Source organism: Dreissena polymorpha, chromosome 9 (assembly GCF_020536995.1).
Source record: "Dreissena polymorpha isolate Duluth1 chromosome 9, UMN_Dpol_1.0, whole genome shotgun sequence".
Classification (NCBI taxonomy): domain Eukaryota; kingdom Metazoa; phylum Mollusca; class Bivalvia; order Myida; family Dreissenidae; genus Dreissena; species Dreissena polymorpha.
Window position 1 is genome coordinate 32404866 of NC_068363.1, and position 23118 is coordinate 32427983.

A 23118-nucleotide genomic window follows, 5' to 3' on the forward strand; every position below is an offset into this window, starting at 1 on the left:
TCTACATGGACGATTTACCGTGATATAATTACGCATACGTGTATTTTGTATCAGAAATACAATGCTTGTACAGATTTTTAATGTTTTACGCATCGTATCATTACCAAACCAAAATCACAACGCGAGAGTCGTGTATGCAACGCGTTGAAGGTATGCAAGTGGACTTTAAAATCCAGTGAATGTAGACCTTAAACTGTTATAATGACACTGACCCGCAAAACTATGTCAAACAATCATCAGTACAGTGTTTTATGTGACATGCATTTGTGAAATTGGCTGTTGTCATGGGCCATGCATAATGAACTAGGCAACAGCATAATGACATTATGTGTGGGTCAAATTAAGCTGCGTTTATCTTCACAGTTATCTTAAAGTAAGTCGGACGCGCTGGTTAGATAATGTCTATTGTTACCTCTAGGACGTGGTTGTGATACGGGTTTTAAAGTATGGGTATTAATTGAATTGCTGTGTTGGTTCATGTATTGTCATTAAAATATATATTTATTGACAAATTAAGTTAATGCATGATCATCGGAAATTTACGAAAGTGTTTTTCTTGGTGAATTGTCTGAGTTTAAATTAATGCTATATTGACCATGCAAGATGTCACATAACACCTCGCTTGTTTATTACTACATTCACAATACAGACAAGAAGGGATAAAGTATAATGATGAAATCCTTTACACGTCGTCGAGGCGATATCGTTGCGTTCTGAAATAAGAATTTGCAGATGATCAACGTACAAGGTAAAAATAAGTGTGAACAACTTTTAGATTTGATGATAAAGTCGAAAGTGAGCGTTTTACAGATAAAGTATAAGTATATGTTTGTAAATAAAGTCAAAATCGTATATTTATCACAAAGCAAATAAGCTCCGGTCAATCAATACAATGTATCAGCACATATTTGTGGCGCGTAAAAACAATTCTTTAAAATAAAATAAAAATGTTTAAATATTAGATTTAAAACTTCTGAGATCTTTTATAAAATTAGTAAACGACGGACTGTGATTCAAGCATGAGTCATTTATTTCAAATAAATGAACATATTGCATTTAAAGAATATATTGGTACGATTAAAGTACAATAAACATGAACAATATTATTACTTATCGTACAAAACGAGAGTACTTTCACATGAAACCATGTCTCTGTTTACAGCCAACACTGTAAACGTGTGCCTTTATAATTTTAAATAGCAGCCGCACAACGCATGCAAACCGATATAACAGTTTACATGCTTAGTTAGGTTGCATTTGGTTATATTTTATTTTACATATATCAATTCATGTTTTGTTTTTCCATTCATATTTCGAACCTGTGTCACGTGCGTCCCAAAACTAGGTTCCCAGGTCATATCTACATGGTCAAATCCTTAAACAAAGTTTTACTACTCTAGAGGCAACATGTATTATGTAATCTTTATGACGCGAGGTAAGACTATGTGTGTGCAATATTATATTATATATATTAAATATTATATTTGCAAATAACTAGGTCATCAGCTCAAATCTAAACTAATATTGTTACCATTTTAGGGGTCACATGTATGATTCAATATTGATAACAATTAGTTCTTATGTTTATCCTGACACTATCAATATCGAGTTTGAATTAGGGTCACGAAAAGAGTTTAATTTGTTAAATATCTAACAAAAACTTACCACTCATCGATCTGCCCTAATTCGAGACAACAATGACGACCTTGTCCGCCCTCCCCCACTGGACATTTGCCATGGTCCTCTGGGAAACAGTCATCACATGTGTCTTTGCAAACACACACAAACTCTATAACGGGAGATACATTGCAAAAGTTGCGTAAATCATATAAGCATATCAAAGTTAAATGAAGAAATATTATTTAGAATCATAGTTTATCACATGCCATACCCTGTTTCCCATGTAATATAACCATTACAAATATTTTTATCCTACACATGTGTAATATACTTTTCAAGCGTTTTCATTGGCTTAGGTTTCGTTTATTGACCAATCGAATTTTGTTATTTTGCTGAAATGACGTTGCAACGTCAAATGATGTTACGAAATGTTAACAACATTCGGTATTTATGATTATGTTTGCGTTATTATTTATTTCATTTGCTCATGTAAAAGTATGTGATAAACAAGATCTGACACTCGTTGTCATATCATACCATGTTTTATTAAACTCGTCCAGGAAATTCGTTAGAAAGCTCGCCAAAGGCTCACTTACTAACACAATTCCTGAACTCGTTTAATAAAATATGGTATTAAATGACAACTCGTGCCATGTCCTAAATGTATTGTCGAATAATCCGCGGTAAGTAAGAACAAATTACAAGTTCCAAGTATCTTTAAACCTGACCATGGGTAAGTCGGCATAAAAATATGATAAAACAAATATGACTGCGATTTCAACACGAGCATATGCTTTCTAAATATGTATGTTTAAGTAAATGCGCGAACACTATACATTTCTCCGCCGATTTTTGTTATCAATTTGGCGTCAATTTCATTCATAAAAGAATAAGCTGTCCGATTCGATGATTATCAAGTAACTTTGATAGAATGTCGTGCGTCGATTTAAATGTCGTCTGTTGTGCAGCATGGGTAAAGGTCAACATTCAAAACTTGCCGATATTTTAGCGATATAATGTCCTTTGTCGTTTGAAATTTTGCTTGTCGTAATTTGCCTTCTCCTTTTGAATGTCGCCTGTCGCCTTCTGAGGTCGAAAGATAATAATTGAAGGTAAACACATCACGACTTATGATTAAGCAACGATAAGCAAACATTTAGGACGACACTCCAATGCCATTCTACTTTTTCTGGCAAATATACGCGCGACAATGCGACAATAAAATGTTGAAATATCACGTATTGTCTTTAAGTGTCGTCTGTCGTTTTAAATTGTATTGTGTCGTGTCAACAGAATCATTTCATTACGACAGTATTTCTTAATTAAAGTGCCGCCTGGATTCTGGGCGGCGGTATGGTATAAACAGAGCTTCCAACAGTTGCAACTACCAGCAATCGGGTTGGTCGTATCTGGTATTTGAAAAACAATATTTCGAGTGAAACGTAATTGATTTTGTCCCGACATGTGTTTATGTTGAAACACATAACGTAAAAATAAGTAAGCACTTTAAAGCAACTGAACGTTTCAACCATGTCGGGTGTGAAAGACTTAGCTTTTTGGAAACGTCCATTTGATTTTTGGAAACGTCCATTTACTTACCGCCTTCGATAACTTGTGGCATAGTCATCAGAGCAAAGCAACCAACAAGCAGCTGCACCAGATAAATTTTGTTCATAGTGGAGCTGTATCCTTAACACAAAAAAAACATTAATATTAAGGGCATTTTGAACGATTCGTCTTATATACGCAGCGATACAAACAAACGCGTAGTCATTGTATAATAAGTTTAAACATGCATGTAGATATTTTGCTCGACTACGTGGCGCCATCATCTCGAATCACGCCGAGGTTATAGTGTTGCTGTTGATGCATTCATTTTATCCTATGGTGTTTCGCATGTAGTCGTTTTATATTTTATTATGAGCTTACAAACTTTTTTTAATTACATTTACAATGCTTAGTTAATGATACAGTGATATTCGCAGATGTTTGTTGAGCTATGATTCTTGCTTAAATCCATGCAGCCCCACGTACCTTATAGAGTCTCATTTACATGTATATCGTTTAAAAAGAAACGTAAAAATAACCATGTTTAAAGTGTATTCCTATTTTCAAAATCTTGCAGAACATCTGTCTTAAAATGTCATACCAGACTAAGCTGGTCTAACTACGAAAAAGCAGTAGTCAACTGCAAAACCTCTCTAGCGTAAATCTTGACATAGTGAGACAACGAAGACAGTATGATTAAATCTACCCCACTCTAGCTATGTAGCACTAAACCTGTGTTATCTTGTAATCTGTAAGTTTCCAAATTGAGAAACTTATTATTTTTATTTGCTAGCAAAACATTGCTTACAAAATGATAAAACAGGATAAAAAGTTTGGATACATTTCTAGTATCGGTATTGGTATAAAATCACGTCTAATTCATGATATACAATGATCAATGCATATTTTATAAGAACACGCAAACGATACAACTTAACATGACAGTATCAGCACTTACCACAAAAACCGTATAATTCTTGAACGGATGCTTTAACAGACAAAATAAGCAACACGCGCACATTTCAATATGTTTCAATATTTCAACATAACAATTTCATAAATCGAGTCGATTAAAAATAAACAATTTGCATAACAACAAACCTTATATAGCATTATTATAAGTAATTATTAAAATTGCTTACTCATTTATGAGAAAACAGGCAATGAAGTTTTATCTACGCATCACAAGCTTAAACGAAGCAGTAATTAAAATGTTGAACACTTACACGTATAATTATTTTGAAGCACAGTTGGCTGAGTTTCTTCTTCGAGTGTCGGAACCAAAAGTGATTTTGCGACTTATAGCACGCGATTTATTTTTGATTGTAGGGAAAACAGTGTTTACGACTATGAACAACAAATCCCGCACTATTTATTAGCAAAATGCATTGTAAGTTCACAGCTGTTCAGCCAATTAAAATCATCGTTCATGTTACCGTACACGGTTGATGCCATATGATGACATATGATATGATAGCTTCCGGTCGTGTCCAGACAGCTGCTGAATGATACATTCGTATTTGTTTGTACAAGTCACTTTCTAGTTTAAATATCCCGGATGGTGGGATCATAAGTCATCCTTATTATCATAATTACTATACACGAATTACGTTTTATCTTTATCTTATTTTCTTGTAACGGAAGCAATGTGAACTATTGGAGTGTTTTGTCTCTCTGATAGTTGTAAAACCTTTGAATGAATGTGTGTCTTGTTCTGTTTTTAGTAGCCTTATTTCATTCAAACCGTTGTATTATTAGTGTGTTTATTGAGAATTATTATTTATATAATTAGTTCGTACAAATGTGTATCTTATAGATTGATTTGTTGATGATTGTTGATTGCTTGGTTGATGATTGTTTATGAGACGACAGAAAGTTTATTTAAATTTAGTAATATTCTTTGTGTATGACGAGTCCTGTTTATTTTTTATAAATTGTTATGATAACTTAATTTTTAGAAGCATCATTGCTTTTTCATCAAAAATAATACGCCAATCGTGTATTCTTGTAATGTAGGACAATAAATATGAGTAATAAAACATAAGTTCACAGTTCTGCATTTCGGGAAAATATTTTATATTTAACATATTATGATATAGTTTCATTTAGCTGTTGTGTTGTACACCTAATTGACTTGTTAGACATTATAGATCATTGGGAAGCACTGACATATTATCATGCCGTTGAATCAACAAAAGGAGATTCCATGACTTAAAGGGCCATACTTAAATTGCTGCACGTTTTATTTTGTGTATTATTAGCTTGATGTGCGTGTTAAAAATTATAAATAATCGCTTACACGCGTATTTAAGTGATGCGGACACATTTCATCATAGCCAGTCCAACACTTCTGAAATAACTACTACCAGCGGTAACCCGATAACGAATGCTGGGAACGTTAGTATTTAATTCTAATGAGATTTTTCAGTGATTGTTTCAATAGCTTACAACCGCCGCCATTGATGTCCATTCACAGAGAGCAGTGGTGTTTAAACCAACCGTATACAATTAATCGATCTAGCGTTTAAGTATAATTTGTAAAATATTAAGTCAGATTTAGCGAAATACTACAAAAGAACGCATTTTACCAAACTATGAGACCGATCGTTATAACAATATTTTGTCAATATTTATCATAGCAGGGGACATTGCTGACATCAATATGGATACTGTTTTCATTTTCTGTCGAGAAATGATATGACTTATTATCAAGATTATTTTATAGTACGGTAGCGTTCTCTTCACAAGTAAGATTTATTTGTACTGGTAAATTGCTCTTATACTCACCATTCGGACTCGACGATCGGCTCGAATAAAAATGTTAGTCGCTTAAAAGTACAAATTCATCATATTGAGCACGACAAAATGAAAAACCTTGACAATAATTCCGTGTCGAATACGCATTAGATTATAGCAATCAAATTCATATAAGCATTGATAAGACAATTTGCGAAAATGGGTCTTATGTCAAATACGACAAGCGTAGCTCCATTCCATAATGTCCGGTATTAAGTCACGTCAAGTTTCGTGGTCGAATTATAGCATAATAATCATTTTCACATTACGCGAATCATATGAGTTTCCCTACATATATTGTGTTAAAATTTATGTTACACTAATGTGCGATGATGAAAAGGGGATTTCGGTAATTCTACATTCGCCCGCCTAGTACCGAAATCCCCATATTTACGCCTTAAAGGGTCAATAGGTCATCGGTATGAATGGTTTTTGACTTCACATGAATGTTAAGGTGCAAAAAAATGATATTAATTTTAATTATTAAGCACTCTTGACAGCATTAAGTTGCCTCTCAGTGGGGATTTCGGTAATTCTACACTAGAACTTAAACGCGCGCCGGTACCGAAATCCTGCTGTACAAACCTTCAAGTGTCAACAAAATTATTATAGTGTTTTTTTTCATTAGCAACCAGTGACATGTATTATCTCCCATTCGGTTACTTCTTTTGGAAAATAATAAGCGGGGATTTCGGTACTGCTACATTCGTACGCCCAGAGCCGAAATCACCCATGTTTACGCCAATACCCCATATTACGCCTTAAAGGGTCTATATGTCATTATGTTTGGGTTTTGGCTTTGCATTAATGTTGATTTGTACACAATCATATTAGTGTTAATCATTTAAACACTCTTATCAGAATATTTTTTCCATCATTAAATAGTTTATTAATGTGAAAAATGTGTAAACGAATGTAAAAAAGGTAAAATGTACATTTAAAACATTGGTTACACAAAAGTATATGTAAATATAACATGACATAGTAATAATAAGTCTTCAGAAAGTATTTTCCAAAAAATCTGATGAAACAAATGATATCGTACTACCTTATTTACAATATGCTATACACTTTTGCAATTTAGTTATCAATGTTTAATCAAAGCATAAATCAGGATAATATGTTGCCTCTTAGCGGGGATTTCGGTAATTCTTAACAAGCACATAAACCCGCGCCGGTACCGAAATCCCCGCTGTACAAACCTTCAAGTGTAAAAAAATACTGATTTAGGTTTAAATAAAGGGAACAATAGTATTTTTAGCCACCAAAAAGCACTTCCGCGTCAACAAAACGATTGAAATTATGTCAGAAACCCAGCTTTTCATTGTATATATTGCAATACACCATCGGCCGCCGAGAGCGGAATACTGCCCTTGGCCGCTAAACAATGTGGATTGCATCAAATTAAATGTCAATTTTCGATTTTATTACAAAAATAAACACTGCCTTTTTATAAATATGTCAAGCACGTACACTTAACAAAAAAATCGATATATCTTTATGTAATGTAGAAAAGTAAAGCGCTTTATATATAACAATGTTTTATAATGTCTCTCTGGTTGAGAAAAAAAACTAAACAAAACCATGTAGAACATATATGTTTTCATAATTAAAAAAAATATTTAATGATGCACGTGATGTTTTATAATTGATATAAGTTCACGTGTCATTGAACGAGTTAAGGGAGAGATGCGAATTAAATTACACATAATTAAAAAATGATACTATACTGTCAGCTTGATTTATAAATTGTGTTCCATCGCGCCAATATATTCATTGTTCCATGAAATTGTGTATAAAAGCAAAACGATTGAAATTATGTCAGAAATCCTGCTTTTCACATGAAATGATCTTTAACACTTTATTTATTCCAATCAGGTAATTAATAATAATAGGGGAAGTCTATACTGTGTATTAGAAACTTGTTGTGGTGATCCCTTTCTTATCCGCTCAATACACATCCACCTGGCTACTGTACAGAAAAAATTAGATTTACTTCCAAAATAACTGATTTCATTAATTGCTAACTTGTTGTCTACATTTTAAATTAACAACGATAATGGATCAACATCACCGTTGCACAATTATAAGTTCACAGTAATCTGTACTTTAAATAGATAGCCTAATTAAAGACGGTGCTAATAAAGAACAAAGCGTGAATGTGGATATTAAGAAATTAGATCCTTTTTTGCATGACACTGGCAGTATATCATTTTATCTTATATAAATAAGCCACATTTAAGACATGGATAAAATTAAAATAAAACACATTTGCATCTTTCATTTCTTGAAAAAAAAATAAGCACGCAGTCACATATAAATAAGATACATTGAAGACATAGAAAAAAATAAATAAGACACATTTGCATCTTTCACTAAATTTTCTTAAAAAAACATGTGAAACTGAAGAAAAACATTTATTACTGACACATTATTCTAAAAGTCGACTGACAACTTAAGTTCAAAGAGGGATTTACAATTAAATAAGATCCATTTTCGCATGATGCTGGTTTTAGAGCAAGCAATACATTTCTTACTGACACATTATTCTAAAAGTCGACAGGCAACATAAATTCAAAGAGGGAACCACAATTAAATAAGATCAATTTTCGCATGATACTGGTTGCATAGCAAGTAGTCACATATTAATTACAGCTGGAATTAGTTGCAATAATTTTGTTAAGTGCGCGTGCTTCTGAACGTTGCGTTAAGCGAGAGTGTTGTCATTTTGTTAGTTTTATATTTTGGTATTATGTATGATTATTGCTTGTTTTGAATTTGAAATAAACGCTTTCTGGCAAATAAGCATCGTCTTAATTTTAATACAAATAATGAACATTTGCTTGTTGATAAATTACCAAATTGTGTTCTTAAGTTTGGAAAATCATTTGTCATTAATTTTTACGCTAGCATTGGTGTTAAAGCTGCTAACAGTTTTTCTTTTTCTTTAGTTTCTGAGAACCAAGTACTAAAATATTTAAACCAGCTCAGTTCTAATAAAGCAACAGGTTTAGACGGTATGCCCTCACGTTTTGTGAAAGATGGGGCCTCGATTATTTCTCAACCTCTTACTCATGTTATTAATTTATCTCTTATACAGGGTGTTGTTCCAGATGATCTCAAGTCTGCTAGGGTTGTTCCTATTTTTAAGAAAAGTGATACAACCTCTGTTGGTAATTACCGTCCAGTCTCTATTTTGAGTATTTTATCTAAAATTTATGAAAAGGTTGTATATGACCAAGTTGAGTCATACTTCAAGGTTAACAAATTGTTATATAAATTTCAGTCTGGTTTCAGAAGTGGTTTTTCAACGGACACCTGTCTCATACATCTGACTGATTATATCAGGTTGGAAATGGATAAAGGTAATCTCGTAGGGATGATTCTTCTTGACCTCCAAAAGGCCTTCGACACTGTAAATCATTCTATACTTCTCATGAAATTAAGTGCAGCAGGTCTTGGTGATGATATATTAAGGTGGTTCAATTCATACCTTTCAGATAGACAGCAACTTGTTGATGTTTCAGGCACTCATTCCGGTACAGCCCCAATATCATGTGGAGTTCCACAAGGGTCAATTCTAGGTCCCCTGCTCTTCCTTATCTATGTTAATGATATGTCTGCTGTGGTTAAAAATAAGCTCCTCCTATATGCAGATGACTCAGGTATTCTGGTGTCTGGTAAGTCTAAATCTGATATTGAAAGGTTATTGAAAGAAGATTTGCATCTGGTTAGGCAGTGGTTGGTTGACAATAAGTTGTCTCTGCATTTAGGTAAGACGGAGTCTATTCTATTTGGTTCTAGGCATAAAATCAGGTCAAACTCTTCTCTTGATATTTCTTGTAATGGTACCATTATTGAATCTACATCTTCAGTCAAATACCTAGGGGCTACATTGGATCAAACTTTGTCCTTTGATACCATGGCTCGTTCAGTCATTCAGAAGGCCAACTCCAGGTTAAAATATCTATATAGAAAAAAAGAATATCTCACTCAGCAAACCAAGAAACTTCTTGTCATGTCTTTAATCCAATGTCATTTTGATTATGCTTGCTCTATATGGTACCATAGTCTCACAAAAATGTTACAAAATAAGCTCCAAACCACCCAGAATAAGTTAATGCGGTTCGTTCTAGGTCTCGATGCAAGGGCACACATTGGGCCAGAACATTTTCGTTTGCTCAACTGGCTACCAGTCAATAAACGTGTAGACCAGATTGTTCTTGGCCATGTTTTTAAGATTCAAAATGGTTTGGCCCCTGACTATATGGGAGAACATTTTATCCCGCAGGCCTCTATTCATTCATACAGGACCAGGTCAACTCAAAAAGGTGCTTTTGCTGTCCCCAGGGTCAAAGGTTTCGGGTCAAAGTCCTTTTGTTACACGGGATGCTCATTATGGAACAATTTACCCTCCAGTATTACACAGATTGGCAGATTGCCTGTTTTTAAGTCATCTTTAAAAAATTATTTATTAGAAAATCTGTAATTTTTTATGTGTATTGTTTGTTTTTTCGGCTTAAGGAATCAGTTTTAGTCAGCAATTTTTATCAAAATTGATCCTATCTTTCAAAAATGTTATGCATTCTCCATTTTTTATTCTATGTATTTTAGGATGGTGTAATAAATGATGCTATCTGTGATATCTAATTTATTTCTTACACATTTTTTAATAGTGTATTTTTAGGATCTCATAATTAATAATGATATCTGTGATATCTTAAGTATCAAAATGGTCTGTGATATACATGCATAGTATTTAATATATTTATTTAAATTATGTTGGTCATTTTATTGATGTAATTTTGTTTAATATTTAAGTGCCACTCTATGTCATGCCACCAGCTCAAAGGACCACAATGGAAATATGGGTTTACCCATTTTTGTGTTATCCTTGGTGTTGGTATGTATGTAATGGTATATTTATTTTCATGTATGTTATATTTTATATTTTGTACATGTTGTAAATGCCCTTGTATGCATTCCTTGCCGAAATAAATCTATCTATCTATCTAACATTTGACATACAAAATGTCCAATAACATACCGGCAATAACATTATATATATGTTAATTTTTGTGCATGTTTATACCGAAATTATAGCCGACATCGGCAGTTAGGGAAATTTAGTGACACACCTATACACATCAAACATGCATGATAGTTCTTTTTTCATATGATATTCCCCTGGTTGCTTACCGGTGTATTGGTGCAGTTGATAACCCCGCCGGGACTACAGTAGGGTGCTAATACACACGTGTATCGTGTTCAATACAATCGTCTTAATTTTAATACAAATAATGAACATTTGACATACAAAATGTCCAATAACATATCGGCATTAACATTATATATATGTTAATTTCTTTGCATGTTTATACCGAAATTATAGCCGACATCGGCAGTTAGGGAAATTTTGTGACACACTTTAACAAATCAAACATGCATGATAGTTCTTTTTTCATATGATATTCTCCTGGTTGCTTACCGGTGTATTGGTGCAGTTGATAACCCCGCCGGGACTACAGTAGGGTGCTAATACACACGTGTATCGTGTTCAATACCCGATCCATGCTACAACGTTTAAGAACGGGAATTTCGGTAATTCTACCTTTTTAAGCTTGCGCACCTCTAATGGGCACATATCCAAATATAATTTAATTAATTATTTTCCTAATCAGCATCATTTCACTAAACTACATGCAAATTTGTAGGTAGCTTTCCATGCTTAAAAAAAAAGAAACCGATTTTTTCAAAACCACCCTCACGCTCGGCTTTTGTCCAGTTTATTTTCACCCCTGGGGTATATAAAAGTTCCATAATTCATTCAAATTTCCAAATATGGGCATGCAGTTGGTGTGTACAGATGCAGTAAAGGTGTTTAAAGTTTCAACAAGATGAAATAAGTATTCTTTTACAGACATTTATTTTTTACAAATTTTAATCTATGGAATAGCGCCATGAAATGTAAGTGATTTCAGCCAAGTAAAAATTGGGTCGGTTAAAAACAAAGTGTCATAAAATTCAAAATAGTATCATTTAAGTTATATTTTAAATTAAGTTTTTATAGAAACACTATATACAGCAAAAATACCAAAAAATAGACAGATTTACCGTTTACTTTTTGAAATAAAAATAAAAATGCAACATGCATCATTCGTATTTTCAGCAGTAAATTAATCAATTTAGCCATAACGTTGTTTTAATTTTAAAATTGAAGGATGTGCATACAATTTTCAACATTTTTAACAATAAACATAGCTTATGTGCTATATTAAATCAAATTACGTTAGAAAAGAAATAAAACGCGTCGCAAAAAGTATGCGATGTCGGCAGGAATCGAACCTGCGCGGGAAAATCCCAAAAGATTTCAATTTCATCGCCTTACCCACTCGGCCACGACAACTTTACATCTGTGTAACCTTAAATTAGATATATATAAGTAAACAGGTAAAAAGGCTCGCTCGATCTTTGAAGAAATCGCGAAATCGTATTTTTCAGATGATAATTGGATCAAAGTCAATATTTATAGTGAAAATAATGTAATCTAAATGAATAAGTTAAACATATATCAAAATTCGAAGTTTGAAAAAAATAAAATGCATCTCTCGGAAATAAGCGATCATTGAAGATCGGCAATGGCTTATGTATGAAGTGAAAGGACAGTTGAAAGTTTCCATTTTGCACGTTAATGATTCTGATAATATGGTGACAAAGGCAGCAGTCCTATGCAGTATTGTGTTTGACCGGAGAGTAGCGTGATCTGTGTCGGTGTTGGGCGCTCTGAGGGCGCAATCCGGCTACATAGGTACATAGAAACCTCTTGTGGCTATAGTCCATGGATCGGGTTCGTCAGACAGGGAACATGTAAATTTTTATATGTATGTTTTATATCTTAATTACCTAAACGTATATTTATCCTGGTTACTTATTTACTGAGGTATGAGTTAGTCGCAATGATTGTAGATACGTTGTACTATATTTAGTAAGTATTTGGAGGACGAGTGGCACAGGCACGCGCTTTATTATCACTTATGCAAGGAACGCGTTTTGTTTATATACGTATTTATGATATTCCGATAGGCTTAAGGGAGGTAACTTATTCAAGTAAAACGCGATATTTTTTGCAATGCCTTTTTATAACTCTTGTTTAATAAATTACATACGAATATACAGCTAAATTTAAGATGATTTTTACCAGAAAAAAAATTCGGAGAAAGATATATTGAGATTTTGATATTCCATAGAATGCGAGTCTCCATATATATTTTCTATTGCAGAGGAGGTTATTTAAAATTTTTAAAGTCTCCGCATTTGTCTTTGTTGTATCTATTTACGTTTATTTTCAAGCTTATGGCGATTAAAAAATTAATTATTAGTAGTATATGCTCACATGGATATTGGTACGGATATATCGTGTTCATATAACTGTTACTACATCCATTTCATTCATCATTCAGGTCGGGCTACACAAATCTCGTGAAGAGGCCAGTAGGACCTGTAAACAAACTCTCATACACACACTCTTCACTCATCGTGGCGCTCTCGCATGTCTGAGGCGATATATAAGATCGATGTCATATATAATACTGTATTCGCTGGTATTTTCGGTTGATATGTTTGATTGCTTAGGACGCAATGAATATAGTGTATTTATATTTAATCGAAGTGAGCTCATTGTTGTTTCTGGCGGTATTCAATTTCTGGTAATAGTTTCGCGATTAAAGACGTCGGTTCTCGGTTAGGTGTGGAATGTTCTTATTTGTTAATGTGCCAAGTGCTTAAAGGCGGTTTATCGCACTTTATGAGTCGGCGTTTCAAGAGAATGGGTAATAAATGCAAATCAGTAGGTGCTTAGAAGACTTAAGTACGGCAAGAACCACAACTCACTCTGCTAGGAACGATTACCACTGCCTGTCTGCAGCAGACGACAAATGATTCTGCTCTAGCAGTGAATGTATATACCAGCTTGTAAACGCCATTGGCCAGTCTAGTGTTTATCATTAAAATATGCACATATTGGCTGCTTTCATTGAAAACGAGGCTTAATGCACGTCAAATAAGATTAGCCTGTGCACAATGATAAGCATCTGCAATGCGAACAAGCTAATCAAGGACGACAACAGCGAACAACTAAAGTGCCTTCAGCGCTTTGATTTATAATATACATTATGTCCTATGTTATATGGCGTATAGCTACTAATATATGTGTGTATAAAATATGTTAACCGTCTTTATTTTTTAAATAAATGAAATCATACTGAAACTCTACGAATTGAGGATTTACATGTTTTTATGAGCTGTCAAAGATTATTACAAACAACAATTATTATCTTTTTTAATGCAGACACTTTAAAAGACTGTGGGTGCGGACCCAGGATCCTGCGATAAATCAAACGGAAAGGTACTTTAGGTACTTAAGCTACGTTGAAGAAACTCGGACATTGTTGACGCCCTGTCTTCAATAAATACTGTTTTTGAGTGAGGTTAAACTTACAAATGTATTTGTTAGCCAATTGACGTGTATCGTGGTATTTTGAAATTATTTTTAAAATAACTGGGCTAAGCATTGGTTTCGGTAGAAAAGTACTGCAACAATTTCGCTAGATTTGAACACATTTTAACACTCCGCATTATGATATTTTGATTCAATTTTTCATATTTATACCAAGTGAGTTTTCATTTGACCGCCTTGCGGATACAGATCCATTAGCATGTGCTTGTGTATTATAATAACAATTAATGAGTTAATTTACTACTTACAGTATCGTTATTTTCATCAACATCATCGTTATCAACGTTATCATGATCATCATCATCAACATAATCATCATCTCATCATTATCATCATCATCATCATTATCATCATCATCATCATCATCATCATCATCATCATCATCATCATCATCATCATCATCATCATCATCATCATCATCATCATCATCATCATCATCATCATCATCATCGTCATCATCATCGTCATCATCATCATCATCATCATCATCATCATCATCATCATCGTCGTCGTCGTCGTCGTCGTCGTCGCCGTCGTCGTCGTCGTCGTCGTCGCCCTCGTCCTCGTCCTGCTCATCCGCCTCCACCGCATCATCAGCAGCAGCATCGTCATCAGCAACAGCAGCAGCATTATCGTCACTATCACCAACAACATCGTTATGGTCGTCATCGTCGTGATCATCATCATCGGTGTCATCATCATCATCATCATAGTCATTGTTATCGTCGTTGTTCTCCTCCTCGTCGTCGTCATCGTCATCATCGTCGTCATCGTCATTCTCATCATGAACAATTTCAACAACCGCAAAACCTATCGCTCAGCTCATTTTTGCAGTGAATTCGGATGTTTATATCAAATCTTTTTGATTAATAGAGTTTGCTGCTTAATGTATTAATAACTAAATAATAATGTTGATAATATTGAAAATAAATGGTTTCAATTTTATTTATCCGTTTAAGATGCAGTATTTGACCAAGTCAATTTGTCGCTAAAAGTAGTCATTACACATTCAATCCAAAAAGCGTTACGAGTTGCTATTGAAACTATAATCGCATTCCGATAAAAATGGTGTCTGTATTAGGGCCTGTTTAATTTCTACGCTTAATTGCAATTCATAAAAATATTTTTAAGGGTACCGGTATATCTAGACACACTCTGTTATCCAAACAATCCTTGTGATCATAAACAAATAAACAATGAAATATAAATAAAATTAGATGATAAAAAATGGTATCTTCCTTTTTGCTGTTGCTAGTTATCAACAGAGTAGCAAAACTTTTAAATATAAATTATATTCAATTCATAGCACGCTTAAAGATTTGAAGTTTATTTATTCAACATACGGAAAATAAACGCGCGCCACCTGATGTCATAATTTAGTAACTTGCATTCTGCTTACCGCCTGTTGCTAACTGCCGTTGTTAAAGACGCTTAGTGGCAAAACCGATTATGACTGGTTTCAGGAATAATGAACACACAAACATTGGATAGTCACCAAGCATGTTGAAACAATCATCAAGTATAACCGATAGAGAACAAGCATGTTGGAACTGTCATGAAGCATGTTAGAATAAACATCACGCATAATGTAAATATTATTCATGAATGATGTAATGTTGCAGCAATCATCAAGTACTAGCGCGTTTTCGTAATCGTACGAACGCATTGTCGTCATCGTATTGTCACACTGTCGTCATCGTACTTTCGCGTTCTCGCATTCTCGCCCTCTGGATTTTAATGAGTAACCACGGTGGCCCTAACGGTAGTTTGTACAGTAAAGTGCGTAAAATTTGGTTTGGAATAACAATTTTTATGCCGAAAACAGATGTTGAAAACCCGACTTTGTTTTATAAGTAGTAGTCTAAATATACAATGAGTTTTCCGAGCATTAAATAAACATATTAAAATAAAATTCATGTTCGTATCAGTTGAAGTTCTTGTTAATAGTAGAAGCAAAGAACACAATAAAACGCTGATTGGGCTTACTAATTTGAGGCAAGAAAAAACACATCGCGCTATTATATATAACATATAACGCGCATCCGCAAAGTTCGAGCGCCCGTCTCGGTGCCGTCGTTTCCGGTGAAAGTTTCGCACAGGAGCTACCGAGTTTGGATATGAGACCACGAATCATGGCTTGACTTTATATATCAGTCAGCGTAGTACCTGACCAGACTGCGCGGTTGGACAAGCTAGGATGGACCAACTTCGGCCGCATATGACATAAGACCCATTTTCGCATGACGCGGGTCATCTGACCTTTATAATGTGTATATAGCTTTGAATGGAATTTGCACATAGTTTTTGGCATGGACTTATTGTTATGTTAATGTGTTGCACGCTTTCAAAAGCAGAGGGCATATATAAGATCAATTATACTACGGAGTTCATTTTCTGTTGCAAAATGAAATGCAATAAAGATTGTTACTCAGCGGTGTGTACAGTATGACAGCGTTGTTTGTCTGCGATGCATTTATACTGGTTCTAAGCTGGCATACTCACCAATTGGACTCAACCATCTGCTCTAACAAGAAATGATAAGTTCTACTAGCATAAACCTTTAGTTGTAACTCATTTTAAAAATATTCATGTTATTTATATTATTCAATTTATTATTCAAAATTATAATTATTATTTCCTTTATTGTTGTTTTTCGCATTAAGAAACTTATTCGGCTTACGAAACTGAAAAATTCCATTGGAAAAAAATCCCATGGGAGAAAAAAATCCCATGGGAGAAAAAAATCCCATGGGATTTAAAAATCCCATGGAATTTTTTTTTTAAACACGACTAAACGCATTAAAATATCGTAGTTGTTCATCATTTCATAAAATATGATGTTTCTGAAAGTTTCATGAATAAATCTCTCAAAATAAGAAAAAAATTCCATGGGATTTTTTTCTCCCATTTTAAAATGGGATTTTTTTATTACTAAATATTTTTATATATAATTGGCATAAAACCAATATACAGTCCTTAAATAACGTTAAAATACTTGCAAACGCAAATAAAACACGTTCTTTAAAATGTTCAAAATCCCATTGGATTTTTCTCCCATTTGCAAATTATGGGAGAAAAAAAATCCCATGGGAGAAAAAAAATCCCATGGGAAAATCGAAAATCCCATGGGAAAATGCAAAATCCCATGGGACCCCAACTTTGCTTATAAATTTCATAGTGAAGAAAACGCGTTTTTTGAGTGAAAATAACCAATTATTAATCAACGATAAGACTTTTATCGCATACTATGTCTCAAAGTAGCAAATCTTTAAGAAAAAGGGTTCTTAAGTTTGCGAAATTTCGGTTTCGCAAAGTTTTTCCGGTGGCCGTTACAAGTAGTAATCAAACGCAAATATAATTACCTGACTGCACCACATATTTAAGGGATATATGAAAGAAACTATAAATTAAATTAGATATGCTCGTTAGAAACAAAAAATCCAACTGAGAAAAACAAATATACAGGTCATATACGATCATAAACAGAATGGAAAGATCAAAATGCACACTCGAAAAATGAAAATAACTCAACAAAGAAAATCAAAATGGTACAAAAAATAAATCGGATCAGAATAGACCGCTCCCAACACCAAATAGTCGTTACTTTACATATATGTACCAAGAGAAAAGAGTTGTAACAAAAAAGAAAACAAACTACGAAAAACCTAAAAGTCATGTCGAACGGCGGAGCAGAATAATGCAAACAATATTTTTCCAATTGAAGATCTATAAGCATTATTGACCGATCTCAACAAGGACTTTTTAGAAGAATGTATGCGCATAGCAACTTATTGAAATGTGTATTATTTTAATCCCTGAGTTTGATTGCTCGTGCGATTACTCATAACAAGACACGAATTACTGAACGACAGACCGAATGTACATAGTAACAAATCGCACTCGCACTTCTTTGCAAAGTGTGCATTACAAAGTAGGACAGATAAAAAATAAATAAATATGCAACACATAAAAGTGAAGAATGTCGACAGAGCAAAGAAATAATAAAGGGCACTCGAATAATTTAAAGGACGGGCCAATCAATGAATACCCAATAATGGAAAAAAATAGAAAAAAGATGATACAAATATAAAAATAGAACCTATCAGTGCATACCAATGTAAAATCGATTGACGCATAAAATGAAGGTTCCATAAAAAAAACCTGCAAAGAGACTGAAAGGACATAGGATGACACAATAAATTAAATCATGACAACACACAAATAGTTGTTTGACATGGATGGTAGACATTGATTTTCTGCTCAGAATTTAAACAGCGCGTTATTTTATTCAAATTGCTTCTTTTAGAGTCATACGATGCTGACCTTTATTGATATGTCTGTGTTTACTCCAATAATGGACTAAGTTTAAACCTCTATTTGAGTCTTAACGAACAAATATTCGCTAAATGACATTTGAATATGGTTTACAGTTTTGAAAAATTTTAATTTTAAATTCGAAAACAAGCTACCGATGTACAGTAAGAATATTCGTGATACATGTGATAATCATTTTCATTGTGATGCATATCTTCATTTTTGATCATAAACCTGAAATTAAATAATAGTTCCGAAGCAGTAGTTTTATTGGAACAATGTGATTGACACGTTCGAAGTATCCTCAACGGGTATCCTAAACGGGTCTATTTGTTAACAGATGTTGGCGTCATTGATGACAACAGATTGTGTCCTCACTTGCGATATGTATACCATTAATAGACCTATGTGTTTTAAAAGCAATAGTTTTAAAAGACGGCTTCATTCACTTCCAAATCAAAACATTTTCGTAAATGAGATTTCATTAAGATTATAGTTTTGATTTTCAGTCTGCTATATCAAAATGAAATTAGTTTAAATGCTAATGTGTACGTCGGGATACTGTTCAACTGGCGTTTTGAAGGTGGCTCTGGATGCTTAAGATCGCATTGGATGTCCAAAAGTTGTTTAAAGAAGGCGGGAATGGCCTTGGGAACCCTAGCCTAATATTTTGGAATAATGTGTAGCATGATTTTGCTTTTATGACAATTTGATTTGGCAACAGGTAGCCTAGTTTATACATTTCACTCAACGAAAGGATCATTCTCTGACTTGACAAGCATTTGTAAAATTCGTTATAATCAGAACAGTGTCATGTGATATGCATTGTTTTCTCTTCCGAATAGTACAAGTGTATCACACTCTTTTATGTAAAGTTCACCTTTCATATCTACGTGTCCCTCTTTAAGTTCCGATCCATGTGTATTAAATAATTGATAAAATGTTCAGTTTACAATTTAAGTTTCAGTATTTGGCGAAGTGTCAACCTGTTTTACTTGTACTGCTTTTAGCCAAAATTCAGAGCGCAAACACACATAACTCACTTATTATTCATACTATCTCAACCTTTCGGAAGAGCCTTTTTACAGGAACAGTACAATTTGTATATTAAGCACATTGACCATTACCATTTGCAGATAAAATACAGATTTTACGCCTTTAAGTTATCTCGTCCATGGGCACATTTATAGTTGACAATATAGATAATCAGCACAATTAGTTAACACTTGACCACTTAGATACGTATTTTCACACATTTGCAATCCCTTAGAAAGATAAATATTATTAATTCTTACTAGATTCAAGTTTTACAGGCTTCATTTCCAAGCCTTAGATACTGATGAGCAGCAAACAGCATAAAACCTTTAACAGACTGCGAGTTTCTCGCAGACTGTTCTGGTTTTATGCTGTTCGCACATAGCCATTTTTACGTTGCTTCTAAGTGGGAAAGGGTTAACCTATCATTCTAACCAAACCGGTTCGGCTTTCTATTTATTCAATGTAAACACACTTTCGAAAGCTCAAATACGTGCCCCTTACCTTTTTACAGAATATAACATTTGTCATACAGTTTATATAGGCAATATGAAGTTAAATTAATACAGTTTAGTTAAGATAATGCCCTTTTTCGCAACATATTTCAGTCAATAAAAAGCTTGTGTCCGTTCCACAATTCTAAAACAACATGAGCCTATCTTCCCGAAATGAACTATTTTTATTTACTTTGATTTTAAAAAACTAGTATAAAAATCAATTTTAAAAGACATGACACGCAATATTTAAATATTCAATGTGTTCACAAAGACACATTTTACGTAGCTTCTAACCACTTATTAATTATAAACCACTTATAAATTATAAATAAAAAACAACCTAACGTCATCTAACGCGTACAAAAACAGGTCAACATCCGTTACATTAACGCTTACGGTCGGAGACCGTTAAACGACAGCCTTTCTGCTATATTTTGTCAATATCCTAAAAATTAGGCATAAATAACATGATGTTATCAACAAACAAATTAATTGTAAAATAATTACGTCGGTCGCAACTTTTATGACAGGTTTCTAAGGTGTAACGGAGAAACAAAACAACACATGTTACCAAACTGAATTAATCATTGTAAAAATAAAATATATATTTGACGCCGGCATGGTTTCTGCCATGTCAGCGGACGTGTAAGTGTATGCGGATGTTTGCATATATGTATTTGTTTAATTGTATCAATCCAGTAGGTGAGAAAAAACAATAAAATTAAAATAGAAATCAAATATTTGAACAGGTTTTTTTTCGCGATGAACGCAAATGCTTTTAGTGTGAGTTGATTTATTGTAATGTGTGTTTTTCTGATTAATTCAGATCTTATAAATGGGCCGTTTTTGTATCGAACATACCGATGGTTGACTCAATCGTTTATAATTTGATGTTTAATGATATTGTGTGATGTGTATTGTCGTGAATCGAATAATGCTTATCGTTTGTAACAATTTGTCACATGATAACAGTATACAGGTATAAGTTTCCTGGCCGTGCATAGTACACAATGTCAAAATGCCCTGTAACAGACGTTTCATTCTCTAAAAAAATACAAGCACTTTGGGATACCTCGGGATTTGTGGACACTTCAACTCAATATAATGTATTATTTAATATTAAGTTCAACACAATAGCAATATAACAAGTTTTAACTTACGTGTATTATTGAGTTTATTGTTTATATGTTTTAAAGCCGGATAAAAAAACGCGAAGATAACAAAAAAATACTTGAAAATGCTAGCTTGTTTAGGATTAACGATATGGGAATGTGTATTATGATCGTCCCCGTTTTTTGTATGTCGTTTGATTAAGCCTAAATGTGTAAAACCGTTTGCCAAAATAAATAATTAATTGGTTGTAGTGTTCTTCGTTGTATAAGTACATGCTACTTCATTTTTCATTCTAATTATTAATTTAGCTTTTGCGATTTATAAAACGAATACCCATTTTAAGTGTTCGAGTACAACGACAATATGTTCATTTTTTGCAACAAATTTATGGACGCTGACGGCTGAATCATCATGTTTTGTCATCCATAAATTAACCGTACACAATACTGTTCTTGCGCATTTAAACATTGAAATTCGTTACAAACATCTTTATTAAAACATGTCCCGTTTTACACGGTATGCCGTATGCTGGTGTTTATGCTTCTAAACAATAAAAAATAGAAACACATATTATTAAGCTGACAATCCCTGTTAAATCGACTGCTATGAATGCACCTGATCGCTGAAAGAACTGACAATAAATTTGAATACGAATGTACCATCAAATGGCATCTTGAAATAACAGTAAACCAATAGTACCTGTTGGTTTTTATTGTACTTAGTTTCATGATCACATCGGCGTTGTTATCTCGGATGAACTGCAAACACATTATAAAATACCGACATTTGTGTAGTAATGTATTAAAAAGTATCAAAAAATACCACCCCTTGAACAGGAATACGATTTACAAACTTAAAACATTTTTATTTGCTATGAAAATGCTATAAGGTATAAATTGTCAGGATACATTGTACACAAGTGCATGTAAACTAAAGTTGTGAAAAAGTTTTTATAATGGTTATGCTATCACGATTCGAGACTGGTGCTAAATTGTAATTTACTGGCCAGCTCTATCGACACACTAGTTTATTATAAGTCGAAGAAACAGACCAGATATGTGTTAAGTTCAACATAATACATTCACGGTACATCACCTCACATGATTATTATTACATTCTCATGTTTGTATCGTTTCGACATGTTGCGTTATTTGCTATTAAACTAATATTTGAAAAAACTAGCAATGAAGAGGTAAATTTATATTTAACGCTACTTAGTTGCGATACAATGTTCTATGCGTCAACTTATATTTTTGTAACTGTATAATATGTTGCTGGGTTCTAAACTCATAGCATCATAACGTGATTTAGCTCACACGTGTATTTACTTCATGTCGTCATGAGGCAGAATGTTATAACTGTGTGACTCTTGTTAGTATTAAACCACTGAGTATTTAAATTGTTCATCAAATACTTAGTTTCACGAGCTGACGTTATCCTTCAAATTTCAATTAGTAGATGTTAAAGCTTATTTACACGAATGCATTTTCTGATCGATTTGTGTTAGTTTTAGGCTGCCTTCTCACGGATTAAAGCCATATGCATAAACCGTTCCATTTCGCTGATCTGAGCTTAAAATTGGTTAAACTCTGTATTAAATGAGTTACCATGTATTGTAAAGGAAATCGCCAGCTGGCTTTAAAACAGAATAAATGTTAAACACTTGACTAAATCATATTT

The 23118-nt window shown here is 33.5% G+C and overlaps 1 long non-coding RNA gene across 1 annotated transcript; it reads right to left on the reverse strand.

Moving 5' to 3' along the window:
- Nucleotides 1-618: 618 nt before the first annotated feature.
- LOC127843674 (uncharacterized) lies at nucleotides 619-4497 on the reverse strand. Its single transcript, XR_008032278.1, has 4 exons — nucleotides 4395-4497; nucleotides 3220-3309; nucleotides 1666-1789; nucleotides 619-713 (listed from the first exon to the last, which is right to left on the reverse strand). It is a non-coding gene; the product is annotated as an uncharacterized LOC127843674 (long non-coding RNA).
- Between the last annotated feature and the right edge of the window lie 18621 nt (nucleotides 4498-23118).